Raw genomic sequence first — 17,923 nt, 5'->3', positions numbered from 1 at the left:
TGGAGAGTCTTCCGGTCCAGGGCCAGCCGACCGCTCTCCCCTGTCTCTGTACTAATGCTCAGGCGCAGAACACTCCCGGCGGCAGGAGCGAGACAGGGGAGCACGCTCAGCTGGACTGCACCTGTGCCAACTAGGCCCCGAATGGAGGACTTACTGGGGCCAGTTGCAGAAAACAAGAAGCCCCCATCTCAGGTACACTTTAAGCACTAGTGATTTAAAAAAGCTCTTAATAAGGCAATGCTATGGGTGATTTTTTTTTGTGAACACACACATAGCATTACATTAGCAACAGCTTTTAAAATCACAAGCACTTAGAAAATGCTCTTGCAGTGTGAACCAACCTAAAGTGTACCTGAAACAAAAGTAGTCTCAGGTGTTGTACTTACATGGGGCTCCCTACAGCCCCCATGAGGCCGCTCAGTCCCTCGCCGTCTCCCTGGTCTTCTCCTGTCCCCGCTGGATGGCCTGCTACTCTGGCCGAGTCGCACTTGCACTACAAAGCGGAACTTGGCCAGAGTAATGGAACTTCCATAGTGGGATAGGAGCAGCCCAGGGAGATGGCAAGGGACTGAGCGGCCTCAAGGGGGCTGCAGGGAGCCCCAGGTAAGTATAAAACCTGAGACTACTTTCGTCTTAGGTTTCCCTTTAAGGCAGTAGATAAAAGAGTAAGGAGTCTTTGAGCAAGGCTCTTTAGGCCCCATTCACACCTAAAAGCGCAAAACGCCGGTGAGTACCGCTGGCGTTTTGCGGGAAAAATCAATGGACACTGCAGAGTTTTGGGAGCGATCGTGATTAGTGGTGCTATGCATGCTAATCGCAATCGCTAATCGCGAATCGCCGGCAAAACGATGCATGTTACGCGTTTGTGGTTAACACTAACAGCAAACGCGGCAGTGAGAACACTGCCATAGGCTTGCATGGGCTAGCGCTTTGAATGGGGGCCTTAACCTCCTTAGCGGTAACCCCGTGCCGGACACGGGGTAAGCCGCGCAGAAGGATTTATCAGGCCCCGCTGGGCCGATTTGCATAATTTTTTTTTTATACACGCAGCTAGTCACTTACGATCGCCGCTGCTCCATGCCGATTCGCCGCTACCCGCCGCATCAGAGGGTGCCCCCCCCCGAAACCCGTGCACTGCATGGCCAATCAGAGCCAGGCAACGCTGAGGGGTGGATCGAGACTCCCTCTGACGTCACTATGTCGATGACGTCAGTGACGTCATCGTGCCCGTCGCCATGGCGACGGGGGGAGCCCTCATGGAAATCCCGTGCAGAACGGGATTTCCGGATGGGCATACTAGCCGGCAGCGATCGGTGCGTACAGGGGGACGCCGCAGGGAGGGGGGAAGCATGTAGCTAGCGCTAGGCTAGCTACATGCTAAAAAAAAAAAAAAAAAAAAAGGTTAAAAGCCGCCGTGGGAATCATACCGCCAGGGAGGTTAATGACCTTGGTCACCCATGGAGAATGCCCTAAGTGGCTGCAGCCCTGAAGCGCTCTGAGTCTGCTTGGAGAAAAGTGTGATATAAATGTTCTGTGTCATGACTTGTCTGTGTAGGTTGAGCACAGCTATTTTGTATGTTTAAATGCTCCTATTTTTACAGAGATAACAATATAGCTACACTGAAGCAATCATCCTATCAAAGATAAATGTTGTATCTGTTTGTCAGCTGCTTTATAACCATGGTGCACACCACAGCGGTTCTGGAGTGTTTTTTTTAAACGCTTGCAGGGGGAAAACCGCTTGGCTAATGAAAGTGAATGGGCTCACCAGAGTGGTTCGTTTTTTCCACAAATGCCAACCCGGGGGCTGCAGCATTTTTTAGATTTCTGAGGCGTTTCTGCCTCAATGTTAAAGTATAGGAAAGTGGAAAACTGCTCTGAAAAACGCTAGATCAGAGCAGTTTTCCAGGCGTTTTTGTTACAGTAGCTGTTCAGTAACAAAATATGACATCTGCTACACAAAAACCCTCCAAAACATGCTAGGCATGTGTAGAAAACATGCCTCGAATCGCTCTGAAATCTGCTTTAAAAACGTCTAGTGTTCTGCTAGAGGTTTTTGGTGTGCACTGGGCCTCACTCCAGTAGGTAGTAGCAAACACTTGTGGCAAAGATTAGAAAAGAGCAGATTAACAGAAAGGCATTTCCTTTTGCACCAGCAGGAGGCAGTGTTGTGTTAGAAACAGAAAAGAAGCTGTTACATTGTTAGGTCTGATCACAGAAATACACAAACTGGAATTATTCAGAGAAATACCTGCAGATCAAACTGTATATAATGTTTGTAAATAATGGGCAGTTTCCTGTATTTAGCCATTTTTTTTATTTAAATGTCTTAATTTAATTTATGGCTGGGGCAGGGCCCACTGATAATTGTGAATTGCAATCCCTAGCACTTCTGGTAATGACTTTTGCAGCTATGTCCAACACTTTTGAAGTGTTTTTTTTTTTAGTACTAGTGATTTGTACAGCGATTGCGATTTACAACCTGATCGGTCCTTTAAAATGCACTTTGGTTACTATGGATTTGGAAAAGGTTGTAATTTAAAAGGATTGATTTTTAGCCACATAGAATTAAGATTGGCTGAAGTAAAAACTGGAGTATAAAAGCTCTCAGTGTCTCTGCAGACTGTGTGGGGTTTGTGGCTGGTAGGAGTATTTGGAGAAAGTTTTGCTGTATGTGGAGAGAGGTTTGAGGATTATTTCTGGATTTCTGAGGATGTTTGCATCAGTGATTATGATGGCCAGAAGGAGAAGAAGAGCCAGAAGGTGGTGGATCCATCCAGGTGGTCCATCCAATCCTGGATAAACGTAAAATATAGGGTCAGTTCAGGACCCTGCAGTCACATCCAGAGTTCTTCGCTTACACCAAGGTAATGCTGGGGATATACGGTACGTTTCTGTACCGTGTATCGACCAGCTGATCCGGGCAGCTGATAATATTCAGCTGGCCCGATCAAGCTGTTCGACCCTCTCCCGCTCGATCCCCGCCGGCGGACAATGGCAGGGAATGGAGCGCTGATAAGGAAGTGCCGGCGAGGACGAGCAGTAATCGATCCGTGCGCGGACGAGCGGGGACGTGGCTGGGGTCGATCCGGCGGCTAATCGAGCCGCCGGACGACCCGTCTATTCCCAGCATAAGAAGCATTGTCAGCATCCATGATTGTGTGACCTGTCTTTATTGACTATTTGTTTTTGCACTGTGGCTCAAATTTCAAGGCTAGTTCGCAGTGGTCTGTTGCATTGCAGAATAATTCTGCATATCAATTCACTGTTCATACAATACTATAGGCCTGTTCACAGTCCTGTGCTGTAACTGATCACGTTATTCTAACTCACTGCATGCAGGCTTTGTATTAAAGTCTTATGTCCAGTCTACATTGCAGTTTACACTCACTATAACACATTATAACGCATGCGTTATGGAACTGACCACTGTGAACCTAGCCTCAGGGAACAGTTGTTAGTCCCTTAAGTGTCCTTGCTATGTGCTACAGAAATCTTTGTATCCCAAACGTTGTAGTAGAGTAGGCCATAAGCCTAAACTGTAGCATTGTGACCAATGTAAACATGTAGAAATAACGTTGAAGGGACATGTAACGATCGGTGTAACACAGAGAGGATCTGATTACCGGCGATCTGCAGTATCACAGAGAATGCAGATATATACCAGATTATTGATGATCTGCAGTATCACCGATAATCAGATATATCTCTAACCTCTGGACACCTGAGTGATAAGAGTGTTTTGGTACCACAGTAATAATTTGAGGATCGCACCTGGAAGACAGGTGCAAGAGCAGGTAAGAATACTGCTCGGCAACTGGTTCCTTCCGTAGTCTGGACTCTCCACGGGGAGGAGTCAGACTGAAGTGGGAAGGACAGAACGTGAGTGACACCAATGGAGAAGTGTTACTGACAGATCTGCGAGCTATCTCCTAACAGGAGAGATAGCTCTCGAGGTCGGACAAGCCAGGTCGTAAACACACGGACAGATAAAGTACAGAGACAGGAGGCAGATGCAGAATCCAGAGACTAGCCGAGATTTGGCAACAGGGTATCAGAATGACAAAGGTACAAAATCAGAGATCAGAAGAATGGTCAGGAAGGCAGAAGGTCATAACAAATAATCAAAGCAATTAGTACTTTAAGCTATCAAGAATCTGACTCAGTGTGGATTCCCAGCTCCTGCCGGTTCTGGCACACTGTCGGATCTAGCTAAGGTCTGAGAGGCGTGAGAGCTAGCACATAAAGTATTCCCTAGACTGAGGTGTGAGGTCCTTGATCATCAACACCTGGGAACTGGTCTAGAATAATAATACAGATAATAATAGACTTCCTAGACTAAGGTGTGAGATCCTTGGCCATCAACACCTTGGAAACTGTCTAATAAACACAGATACTGACAAGGTCTGAGTGCTACCACGCAGTGATCGCAACGCCAGACACCAGAAAAATGACCAGCACCCAGTATATATACTCCAGCGCTCTCCAGAGCCTCCCCTAAGTGCTGGACCAATGAAACCTGCTAAAATCGTCAGCTGACCGGCCTGGTCAGCTGACCGGCCTGGTCAGCTGACACCCTTCTGACTGTCATAAAGGCCCTGCCTCTCTGCGCGCGCACGCGTCCTCCTGAACCAGTGTGGACTATCAGCCCCAGCCACACCAGACATGTGTTGTAATGTGTCAGCCTGTTCGAGCGCGGGGGCAGCCGCACCGCCAACCGAGCATGCGGCGGTTTCCCCGCGCTCAGCCACTATGTCAGTAGTAGGCCTATGCGCACTGACTGCCGCGTCGAACGCGGACTCCGCCGCCCTGACCGCTGGGCATGCGGCGGTTTCTCCGCGTTCCGCCCCGCTAGTGGATGCGTGCCTAAACACTCCAGATGCCATGCTAGACGCGGAATCAGCCGCCTCACTCTGAGTATTTGCGGCGGCTCTTCCGCGTTTTCTCACAGGACACAAAAAGTTCAGGCAAGCTCAAACAATGTTTTACTGCTGGTGCAACAGGCCAAGGAGCCAACATACAGTGGTGTGAAAAACTATTTGCCCCCTTCCTGATTTCTTATTTTTTGCATGTTTGTCACACTTAAATGTTTCTGCTCATCAAAAACCGTTAACTATTAGTCAAAGATAACATAATTGAACACAAAATGCCTGTGCCTGTGCACCTTCAATAGTACTTTTTACCCCTTAAAACAGTGGAGTACATGCACCTTCAACATAATCCTAAAAAAAGAATTTTAAATTTAAATGTTAATGTTAAAAAACATTTTAAAAACTTTCTTTTTATATTGAGACATTAAGTAATGTTTTGTAACTTTTTTTCCTAGTTTTGATCTCCTGTTGAGACTTCATAATGGACTGTGTCACCAGGATACCCAGAAGGCCTTTAGCCCAGCTGAGTGTCTGCTTCTGACACATCAGGAAGTAATTGGTGTGCACAGACACTCATACACAACCAATGTCAGTCATAATTAGAGTCAGTGTACCAACATACAAATTGTCAGTCAGTGACTTTTAATTATACCACTTTCTGGCCTGTGTACAGATGCTTACATCTCAGCAGAGGCTCTAGTGCAGAGTTCCCCAACCCTGTCCTCGGGGCCCACCAACAGTACATTTTGCAGGAAACCACAAACATGCACAGGTGGGGTAAATAGTGTTGCAGCAGAGCTGATTACCTACATACCTGTGTGGATTTTCACAAAACATGCAGTGTTGGGGGTTGGGAAACACTGCTCTAGCATGTGTAAGGGGGCCTTAGATTTGTAATGATGTTTCCTCCTATGTGCCTCCCATCCCTCCTCTTTCATGCCCCATTCACTCCCCAGGAGGGAATGGGATGCAAATAGGAGGGGCAATTACTGCAAGTCTGCCTCTTCCTGTCTGAAATTTGTTTAAAAAAATAAAAATCTAATATATAAAGAAGTGGTTAGAGGGTCCCAGGAGGAAAAGGGACAGGTATGGACAAGAACATAAGGAATCCGACATGAACATACTTCACTTCTTTACTTTAGGTAGTTTTGCATGTGGTCAGGTACAGTACTACAGTACCTAGAAAGACACCATAACCCAAACGGTACTGTCAATGATGGAGGTGTAGCTGAGCTCGCTTTTCTACTCTTTGATTCCTATGCTCCACTTCTTTTCCCTTCATTGGACCCTCTTCACCCAACTGTATAATTGAGGTAGGGAGTCTAAAGCATTCTGAATATCCACCAGGCAAGTCCTGGCCTCAACAACACTAATTCTAAACTACCTCTAACTTTAATTTGCTAGGATTCATTAATCACTTATTCTTATTTATGATTTCACAGTAATAACTGCATTCTGATTCTGGCTCCAGTTTTTTTTTCTCAGTAATTCTACTGTGCACCAATCAATAAAAGTATAATAAAAACACAGCACAAAAATGTTTACAGATGCAAAACATCCAGAACATGGCTGCAGCCTCCCTAGTCAATTTATATAACCGGAACTCGGCTAAAAATAGTTGCGGCACAAGTCTTTTTGAAAGCAGCACAAGCACTTATCAAGCCCTTGTCAAGCACACAAGGACTTTTCTCTTCTGGATTTTGTATTTAGAAGAGCCTGTCAGATATCTAGCATTTTGAATGATATGTCACTTATGCTTTGTCTGGAATAATGAATTACTGTTAGGTCATACAAAACAAGTATCCTAAGATCATGACAACCAGAGGAAGTGAGCTTTCTTTTTACCCTGTGTAAATTAGAATTTGCTTTACAGGAGGTCACAGTAGCAGGGTATGTGATGTCAAAATTAGAGACAAGCAGTGCAAAAGATAAGAAGTAAAAACAAAACAAACAAGATAACAAGATCCTTCAATAATAATAACAACTGCATAATAACTGCATCAGGGAGTAGCTACAAAGCGTCCCTCACCCCCCAGCTAAATTTAGACGGGGCCCCTCTATGCTCACACCCTTTGCCTTGCCTCCCCTTGGTGACCCTCACATCCCAGGGGCCCATCTTGCAAGGGTCATAAAACGTGTGTGTATATCATAATCTTCACACCCATAACAAGTGTAGCCCCCAAAAACACCTGATCTGAAGGATGGATCCCTTTATCAGAGGGAGTGAAGTTAGTTGTTGGGGCCTCCTTACAGCTCTGGCCCCCCTGCGGTCGCATGGTCTGCTCTCCTGTAGTTACACCCCTATGCAGCAACAGAAAGAAAAGCCCAGGGTATATAATGGCCTGGTTGGGTGAATACAATTTACACTGGAAATATGACTACCTTCAAAATGAAGGGTTAATGCAGACAGAGCAGCTTCTGGCAAAGGCCTGGAGTGCACTATTGTATACAAGGTGCAATACTGCACCCTCTGTACGAATACAATTCTGTTTTAGAAAGTCTGCAGTGCACAACACCGTATACTGCAACATCCTTGTAATGTACTTCAGCTTTCCAGTGTCCTCTGTATTGTGTTACTGCACTCTAGTGTCAGAGAAGTGTGACACAGAAGGATGCATCGGTAAGCTCTCTCTTAGGCACACGTTTCATAGCAGACTGGGGTTTCAACACATGCTCGTCAAGCTCTTTTGAAGAAGATGGACAATGTTGAAGACCGCAGTGGCTAAGGAAACTTAGTATGGGAAATTGAAGGCACATCATGCTTACAGTACTTCCATTTGAAAGCAGAAGATGTCCAGAAAAGCCATCGGCTTAGAGCTGTGAAAAACCTAAGGGGACCCAGGTACACTCATCTTCTGACCTGAATTCTCTGGACAGTAGAGGTCGGCATGAAGGAAATGGCCAGAAACCAATGCCACTAACACAGAAATAAAGCCAAGTGACTTAAAAGCAATCAATTCAACTTCATACTGGTCATACTTACTCGGTAACGAGGGGGAAGTAGTGGCGTAGCTAAGGAGCTGTAGGCCCCGATGCCAGTTTTACGATGGGGCCCCCCAAGCACTCTATACATAACAATTGATACGGCGTACCAAAACCTGGCAATGGCAACTACAGTCTGCAACAAAATCTCCACTAATAAAGTTAAATCCAGGCCTCCATGGCAACTACAGTGCCAGAGGAGCAAGAAGGGGATGGGGAGCAGTTTGTTAACCTCCTGAGAGTTACGCCGTTTAGGAGGTTTTGCATTTTGCGTGCCCCCCCCGCGCTTTCTTATTAATTTAAATGTCTCATTTAGATACTAGCTAGCACTAGGCTAGCTAGTATTGTTTGCCGGCACCCCTGGAACCCCTACGATCCCCCCGATTGCCTGTTGGATACATTACCACGGCGGGATCCCGCGATAGGTGCATCCTCCCCGCTCAGCTCCAGTGTTCACTATGGGGAGGATCGTACATGATGTCATGACGTCTTGACGTCACCGACGCCATGCGTAGTCCCGATCCTCCCCCTAGTGAGTAACCAGAAAAGGTGTATGAGACCGCACACGATGCCGGGGATAAGCGGGGATAAGCGATGCCGGGGATAAGCGTGCAGAGGATCCACCCCTGTACCCACAGGGTATAGCGTGTAATTTCTCCAAGATGATCCAGCACAGCTCTTTTACCAGAAATTACTTTACATTACCACTACGCAGCTATATTTTTGTATGTTTTAATGATCCAATAAAGTAATTTCTGATAAAAGAGCTGTGCTGGATCATCCTGGAGAAACTCCCCATAGTGAGGACCGGAGCTGAGCGGGAGGCTGCTCAATCGCTGAGTCCCGGCGTGGTAATGTATCTAGCGGGAGATGGGGGGGCGATTGCGGGCAATCGGGGGGTGCCAGAAGACAATACTAGCTAGAGTAGTGCTAGCTAGTATCTAAATTACACACATAAACTAACAGATCAATTCCGGCAGGGCCCAATCAGCAGAAAACCCTCTGCAGCAGTATGCCCGACACAGTGTCGGGCATACCGCTAAGGAGGTTAATGATTACCACTATTCAAAGTATCTATATAAGTGATTATTATGAGCACAGGACCAATAGAGAGCTAATACTGTAGTTGAGGGAGGGCCTTTTGGGGCCCCTCTGGCCCAAGGGCCCGGATGCGGTCGCTACCTCTTCACCCCCTATTGCTACGCCCCTGGGGATAATGGAAGGGTGATGGAATCTTTTATACTGGCCACATTTATTAAGGGGGAGGGGTGCATCATGGACATATTTTTACAAATGTAGAACAAACGCAGAGCACTGCAAACCCTGAAACCACCTGCAAAATCACATCTGTAAGTGCGCTACCAGCCTTATACACAAATTGGAAAATGATTGATGCTCAAAGCAGTGCTCTACTTTAGATGGGTTAGGAAGTAATGAAATTGGAGTGGCCAATCTGATTAAATAAATGAGAACACATTGGTAAGTATGTATCCCTTTGGCAATAAAAGGGAAATTCCATTTGCATTATAAAATTGCTACAGACTTATACTGTTGCTTCACAAGTCATTTTGTAATTTCATCTTAATAAAAATTATCTTTTCATTTCAGTTTGCAACCAGCTAAGAATTTCCCAGGCTGACAGTAAGCTCAAATGCACTTCTTTGATGCCTTGGCAATGGTACCCTGTTAGGAATTTTATTGCTAAGAGACTGTCTAGAACAGGCGTGGGCAAACTTGGCCCTCCAGCTGTTAAGGAACTACAAGTCCCACAATGCATTGCAGGAGTCTGACAGCCACAGTAATGACTCATAAAGGCAAATGCATTGTGAGACGTGTAGTTCCGTAACAGCTGGAGGGCCGAGTTTGCCCATGTCTGGTCTAGAAACACTCACCTTGCTGCAGAAGTCATTGCTGCACAGAACAGCAGCTTTTGTTGCTCATTTTTAACTCCAGAAGCAATCCACTGACTGGCAGCAGACATAACACTTCATCTACCAGATTCTGTTAGTGACTCCGCACATTAGCTCTGTTGTATAAGCACATAAAAACAGCCCCAAAGAACAGTGGCACATGCTCCTTATCTATTCTGGTGTTCCCCGGATGTCCCCCAGGAAAATTAGAGGCACCACAACGCCCAGCATGGCACTACACAGTATCCAGCATGTCCCACAGAGGCACCACAGCATCCAGCATGACACTACACAGCACCCAGCATGGCATTGCACCATAGAGGAATCATAGCACCCAACGTGACATCATAGCACCCAACATGACATCATAGCACCCAACATGACATCATAGCACCCAGCATGGCACCACAACACGTGGCAATGGGGAAATGCTGGTTGCAATGGTGCCTCTATGTGGTCATATTGGGTGCATGCTAGGTGCTGTGATGCCTTTATGGGGGAATGCAGGGAGCTGTGGTTATTCTATGGGGGCATTCTCGGAAGTTGTGGTGCCTCAATGGAAGTTCTGTGGGAGCATGGGAGGGGGTCCTCTAGAAGGTCAGGGAATGATATGATGGGACTGGAAGCAGGCCAGCTCGCCCAGCAGAAAGCCAGACCAGTCAGCACAGAAGCCAGGTAACTTTGCCTAGGTATGTTTAAGTGACACTGCTTATTTATGTGATGTGCTGCATTTTTTTTTTTTTATCAATGAAGATGAGGCTTCATCCATCATTTTGCTGGGCAGGCATACTTAGACCGCTGGTAAAGAGCAACTTCAGCCTAAACAAACATACTGTCATTAAGTTACATTAGTTATGTTAATTAAAATAGATAGGTAATATAATCTCTTACCCACAAAGAACAGGCAAATGTTTGATTTCATGAGGGCAGCCATCTTTTTGGTTGAAAGGAGGTGACAGGGAGCATGAGGCACAGTTCCAATTGTCCTGTACGCTGATCACCCCTCCCAGTTGCTAGGCAACGTGAATAACAACATAGGAAATCCCATCATGCTTTGTACAGCATTAGGGGAAAAAAGCTGGTGGTTCACTTTCAGTTCATGTAATTTTGGCTCCACCCATGGCCACACCCACATTTTGTTATATGGCCACACCCATTTTCCCAAAAAAGTGCCCCGGATCTCTTAGGATCCTAGCAACGCCCCTGAACACAGTATGCCAACAGAAATAAGTGCCATTAAACCTTGCAAGCATTGATTTTCTTTGTCAGTGGCGTAGCTAAGGAGCTGTGAGCCCTGGTGCAAGATTTACATTGCCCCCCCCCAAACACTCTATACATAACAATTGATGCGGCGCACCAAAACCTGCCAAAGTTGTTTTGGCTGAGCGGAATATGCCACATAGTGAAGACTGTGGTGGAGATTGGCGTATAGGGACTGATAAGAAGTCCGGAGATGCACCAGGCCTTACAGATGCATCCCTTATGAGACTTATGCTGGGAATACACGGTTCGTTTCTGGTGCTCGGTTCTCCTCTCGATAGTTTTTGTCCCTCCATTCTGCAGTGGATTCTCTTATCTTCTGCTCATTTTTCTTATATTTTTCCATTTACTTCAGAAATCGAGCGGCGAAAGGATCGAAAGGGAGATCGGACATGTCGGAAATTACCTATCAAAACATCTAATCACCTCAAAAACGTACCATGTATTCCCATCATTATACAATCAGAAGAATCACATTATTCTTTCCTTTTGACTACTCTCTGAGCAATGTCATTAGCACCAACAAATGCTTTCATATTTGAAAGCGGAGGACCATAGGAGATATCCAAACCTTACATTGACCAACCGTCTGACAACAAAGGCACTAACTGGCCAGTAAGTTCTTACAGTCAGCACCTTTGCTGTTATCTGGATGTCCAATTACAAGTTCACTCACCTCTGAAGACCCACCGTTTTCCAGTAAAAAGGGGCTCATTATCACTTATGATGAGAAGGTGGTTAAAGAAGGAAGCAGTCAATGCTACCACCAGCAACCATTGGGAAGTGGGCAAACTTGGCAATTGATCCTGCATAACTAAACTGATGTCTGTTTCTCCAAATGTTAAACCAGGGTGCTCATCCTCAGCTAAATGCATCGGATTTTAGATCCGCCCAATGTGAACCGGGCCTTAGTGGCAACAGTTTAGCTTTCAGGTAACCTTTTTTTCCATATATGTAATTAAAATTTAAATTCAGTGAGCATTTGGTTCCACAGTGTTCTCCCCCCAGCAATATTTTAAAGTAAAATATTGATATGAATATTGATTCAATAAAACAGTAAATACTTGGTGTTCTCCAGTAGTAGAGAGAAAAACAGAACAGTTCTGTATCCTACAGCAGTAAAGGAATGGGTAGATAGCAAAACAGCCATCTCAAAAGTGAAATCTGATACAGTTTAAAAAAAATAATCAGGGATGAGATAAAAATAAAACCCTTGACTGTAGCACTTCTAAATGATGCTTCATCTCACAGAATTCAATTAAAACATTGAAATTAATATTAATGCTTGATCTTGGCTCATTAGCCTCAATTCAAGATTTGTGTCTCCTCTCTCTTGCCCAGCAGAAGCTAAAGAGGCTCTCGTCTGAGGAGTCTTCAGATATTTCTGGTATAAGGTTAAAAATTAAAAGAACAAAGTGCCTGTATTAATGACTGACTGGCATTCGCCCCATATGCCATAGTAGATTGTATTCTACCAAGGTTGCATCAGAATTTGTATACTTAGGCATTACTACAAGTGAAGCATGAATATGTCATGATGGATTCACCAGACCAATATCACTACTAACTGAGCTACTGGCATCCAGGTATACACAGAACAGAAATGCCTTACGCAGTCCAGCTAGAGAGTAAAACAGGCACACAGGTCTTATTTCCCTCCCCCCTGGGCACTCACAGATCGGGACCAGAGATGGTCAATGAGATGTGAATATTTTGACTTGCATACAAATTTAACACAGATTACATGCGACTTGAAAATGGACCAATGGATTGAATGCAGTCCCTGTTGTACGGTAGGTCAAGTTCCAAGCAGTACATGATTTCCATTAAACTTGCATGCCAGTTGACATTATTAGCATCACCTTCACTATCTCTAGTCAATTGTTGATTTACATAAACATGGCCTAGGCCAGTGATCTGCAAACTTGGCTCTCCAGCTGTTAAGGATCTACAAGTCCTATAATGCATTGCAGGAGTCTGACAGCCACAGCCATGATTCATAAAGGCAAATTCATTGTGGGACTTGTAGTTCCTTAACAGCTGGAGAGCCAAGTTTGCAGAACACTGGCCTAGGTTAAAATAAGATTGCCAACACCCTGAAACTGTGCTACAGCACAGTGGCCAAGACCATACTGTGGTTTAACAGGGAAGGGTCCACTCAGAACAGGCCTCATCATGGTTAACCAAAAAAGCACGTGCTCAGCATTATATTCAAAAGTTATCTTTTGCAAATAGTCATATGAGTGCTGGCAGCATTGTTGCAGAGGTTGAAGGGGTGGGGGTCAGCCTGTCAGTGCTCAGACCATACATCGCTCACTGCATCAAACTGGTCTGCAAGACTGTCAGAAGAAAGCCTCTTCTAAAGATGATGCACAAGAAAGCCTGCAGTTTGCAAAAGACAACAAGACTAAGGGTATGGATTACTGAAACTGTGGTCTGATGAGACCAAGATAAACGTATCTGGTTCAGATAGTGTCAAGCGTTTGTGGTGGCAACCATGTGAAAAGTACAAAAACAAGTGTGTCTTGCCTACAGTCAAGCCTACAGTTTGGTGAAAGTGTCATGGCTTGGGGCTGTGAGAGTGTTGCTGGCACTAGGGAGTTGCAGCTCAGTGAGGAACCATGAATGCCAACATGTACTATGACGTACTAAAGCAGAGCATGATCTATTTCCTTCAGAATCTGGACATCATCGCAGTATTCTAGCATAATGACCCCCAAAACACCTCCTGCTAAAGAAACTGAGGGTAAAGGTGCTGAACTGGCCCCAGCATGTCCCCAGACATAAAACCCATTGAACATCTGTGGAGCATCCACAAACGGAAGATGGAGGAGTGCAAGGTCTCTAACATCACGCCAGCTTCATCATGGAGGAGGATTCCAGTGGTAACCTGTGAAGGTCTAGTGAACTCCATGCCCGAGAGAGTTAAAGAGAATCTGTACTGTCAGATTTGTACATTAAAAAACGTACCAATCGAGTAAAGATCTGTGATATTGGTACGCTCTGAGCTCCCTTATAGTCTTATTTTCAGTTATGGAATTAATTAAGATGAGATGACCATATTTTGGAAGAGGTGGATATCCCATAGATAATTATCTTTGTGATCATATAAAATACTGACCCTTTGGGCACAATTTTGACATTCTTCACTTGTAGACGAGTTATTTTGATGAGACAGCAAATTTACACTCTTATAAAAGATGTACGCCGACTACTTTATATTGTATCAAAGTGTCATATATTCAGCAAAAATCTATTAACCTTCGTCATATATTCAGTATTGTCCCATGAAAAGATATAATAAAGTGTGAGAGATGTACTAAGTCAGGTTTGCTGTTGTATGAGCAGCATTAGAGATGTTGTTATTAAGAATACAGAAGACAAATTTTAGTACTTATACTATTGGATACTGAAAAACACTTATTAATGAATGCACAACTAGATTTGGCTTTTTATGTTTGACAAGAGTTCCGCTTAAAGGAAACATCAGGAAAAAGGACCAAAAAGAGCTTTACTTACCCGAGTGTTCCTCCAGCCCCTGGCGGCCAACATGTCCCTTACCGCAGCTCCAGTGTCCGCCGATCCCTTCCGTTGTGGATGCCGACCTCGCCAGGTTGGCCTCCTCTGTGCCTGCTCGATCACCGCTGTCAATCACGTGGTGTGGAGCGTTCTGCGCAGGCACAGTACTGCAACAGGAGTGTTATTGACAGCGATGATCACGCAGGCAAAATGGATGCTGGGCTGCCGAGGTCGGCATCCTCAACGAAGGGGATCGGCGGACACTGGAGCTGCGGCGATATGTCGGCTGCCAGGGGCTTGAGGAACCCTTGGGTAAGTGAAGCTCTTTTTGGTCCTTTTGCCTGATGTTTCCTTTAAAAAATTAAAATCCAACCAGCATGAATAAAGAAACCTCACAGCGCAAACACAAAAATTAAAATAAAAGTAATAAACCTCCTTCCCTACTATTTTGGATTTTGAATATAGCATTAACCTAATAACCTGACCATTGAAATTGCATGTCCAGGGCTGCAGACTAACATGCATAAAATAATATTCTTTATTAATCACTTGAGGACCGTGGGCTTACACCCCCCTAGTGACCAGGCTATTTTTTCCTAATTAGGCCACTAAAGCTTTAAGGCCTTGCTGCAGGGCCGTACAACTCATCACACAAGTGACCCCCCCCCCCTTTCTGCCCATCAACAGAGGCTCTGATCGCTCCCAGGTTTTTTATTTTTTTTTAGGGGGGGGGGGGAAGGGAGGGGGTAAATATTTGTTTATTTTTTTAATAAAATTAGCTATTTTTGTTTTTTTTTATTTTGTGGCCAGCACTCCCTCCCTTTTTCCCATTAGCCAATCACCGTGATCAGCTGTCATAGACATTAGCCTATGACAGCCGATCACTCCTGAGCCTCCCAGGGGGACAGCCGTGTCACACAGCTGTTCCCAGTACAGCTCCGCCATAGATTGCAGCGCCGTACAGTGTAAATAGACGGCAGTTTAGTTGTCTAATAGTCAGATTGCCGCTAGGAGCATCAGTGCGCACGATCTCTTGCAAAACCCCGCCCCAGGACTTGATGCCAATTGGCGTTAGGTGGTCCTAGGGTTGCAGCCACAATCACGCCCATCAGCATGACGCGGTCGTAGGGGGGTTAAACAGTGTTCCAGATGCCTACCCCCCCCCCCCCCCCTTAACAGGAAATCCTTCCTGATGCCTAGTCATAACCTCAGTACTTAGAGTTATTCCATATCTGTTGCACTAACCCATCAAAATAGGCTCCACTACTCTCCAATCCCAACCTTCATAATCAATACCTTACTCTAAAGCTATGTACATACATGCAATAAACACGGGCAGAAAATGCCAATAAGGACCATTTAAAGTGTACCAGAGCTGTTGTAAGTAAAACGTTTTATACATACCTGGGGCTTCCTCCAGCCCCATACACACAGATCGCTCCTACGCCGCCATCCTCAGTCTTCTCGCAGCTCTGACACCGGGTCCCCACACTTCCGTCAATCGGAGCCAGTCTGACATAAGTAAAGTGCGCTGTTTGCGTATCTCTCGCGTACCCTCTCTTTACGTACCCTGGACTCAGCCCTCTCCTTCACCTCCAACATCCAAACCGTAGCTAGGGCCTGCTATTTCCACTTACGCAACATCTCCAAGATCCGGCCTTTCCTGACCCCAGACAGTGCCAAACTCCTTGTCCATGCCCTCATCATCTCCCGCCTGGACTATTGCAACTCCCTCCTGTCAGGCCTTCCTCAAAACCACATCGCCCCCCAACAATCCATCATGAATGCAGCAGCCAGACTCATCTACTCCTCCCACCGCTCTGTCTCCATGACTGCCCTACGCAAATCCCTTCATTGGCTTCCAATTCGCTTCAGAATCCGCTTTATGATCCTATGTTTGGCATACAAATCCATACACAAGTCCTGCCCAACCTACATCTCTGACCTGGTCAGCAGATAGCAGATATACACCTGGCCGCCCACTTCGCTCCTCCAACAACCTCCTCTTAACCACCCCATGCATCTCGCACTCCCATGCACGACTGCAGGACTTCACTAGAGTTGCCCCCATCCTGTAGAACTCTCTCCCACTGCCCATCAGGCGCGCTCCCACCTTCTTGTTGCACCCTCTCCTTTCGTGTCACCAACCCCTCCCTCAAGATTGTAAGCCTTTGGCAGGGCCCTCTCCCCTTGTGTATCATACTTGACTGTGTGCACTTCACCCAGAATTTGGAACTTGTCATTTTTACCACTACCACTCCAGTTTATGATCTGGCATTGTACTACTGTCTGCATTGTGTTGTGTATCTTATTGCTATTACCTGTATTGTTGTATCTATTGTCTATTACCTGTATTGGTCTGTCACCCCTGTTATCATTGTCTGTAACCTTATTTATTGTACAGCGCTGCGTTATATCTTGGTGCTATATAAATCTAATAAATAATAATAATAATCTCTCCAGCAGCTGCTGGAGAGATACGTAGAGGGCGCACTTCTCCTGCGTAGACTGGCCTGACTGACGGAAGTGCGGGGACCCAGTATCGGAGCTGCGAGAAGACTGAGGACGGCGGCGCGGGAGCGATCCGTGCGTATGGGGCTGGAGGAAGCCCCAGGTATGTATAAAACGTTTTACTTACAACAGCTCTGGTTTCCTTTAAGTTGATGATCCCTCTGTGTGTACAGTGGCTGCCACATCCTTAACGACCGATGCCCAAGCAGGACCAATCAAAGTGTTATTTCCACTCCGCCCATCCACGGGAATTTGCACCCTTATTTGCCGATCGTCGAGCCATCCACTCCTCTCCATAACAACAGAATGAATTGTTAGCCTGAAGGCTAGCCATGTGTCTGTATAGCATCAGTCACTGATTAGTCACCCAAGGGCTCATTTCCCGATCCCAGACAGATAACAATTCTCATATGTGTGTACCCAGCTTAATAGTCAGTTTTCTTTATCTTCACCACAGGTACAATATTCACCCCCCATCAACCAAAATCTACAACAACAGCAAATATAAACTGGTTAAATCATTTCCACACACATCACTGATCTGGTGTCATTAAACCTGATCTGCATTCTGTAAGTAAAATGACACTTTTGTTGCGATAAATGCATTACATGAATTTTAATGGTCATAATTTTAAGTGCTTACCTTTATTTATGCGCCTATACTAGCATAAACAATTTCACTGTGTTTTTTCTTAATGGAAAAATACATTTAAAGTAATTAGGGAAATGCAGCTGTACATAATTTAAAGCCCTAATTCAGGTTCATGTTTTTTAATAAATTGTGAGGAGCATATCATAATTTGCAATGCGCAAGGTTTCACTTTTGTATTATTTCGTTTTCATTACCTGACTGGGGGAGTTTGCAAAGCT

This window comes from Hyperolius riggenbachi, chromosome 10, assembly GCF_040937935.1.
Source record: "Hyperolius riggenbachi isolate aHypRig1 chromosome 10, aHypRig1.pri, whole genome shotgun sequence".
Lineage (NCBI taxonomy): Eukaryota > Metazoa > Chordata > Amphibia > Anura > Hyperoliidae > Hyperolius > Hyperolius riggenbachi.
This window is presented reverse-complemented; position numbering follows the sequence as displayed.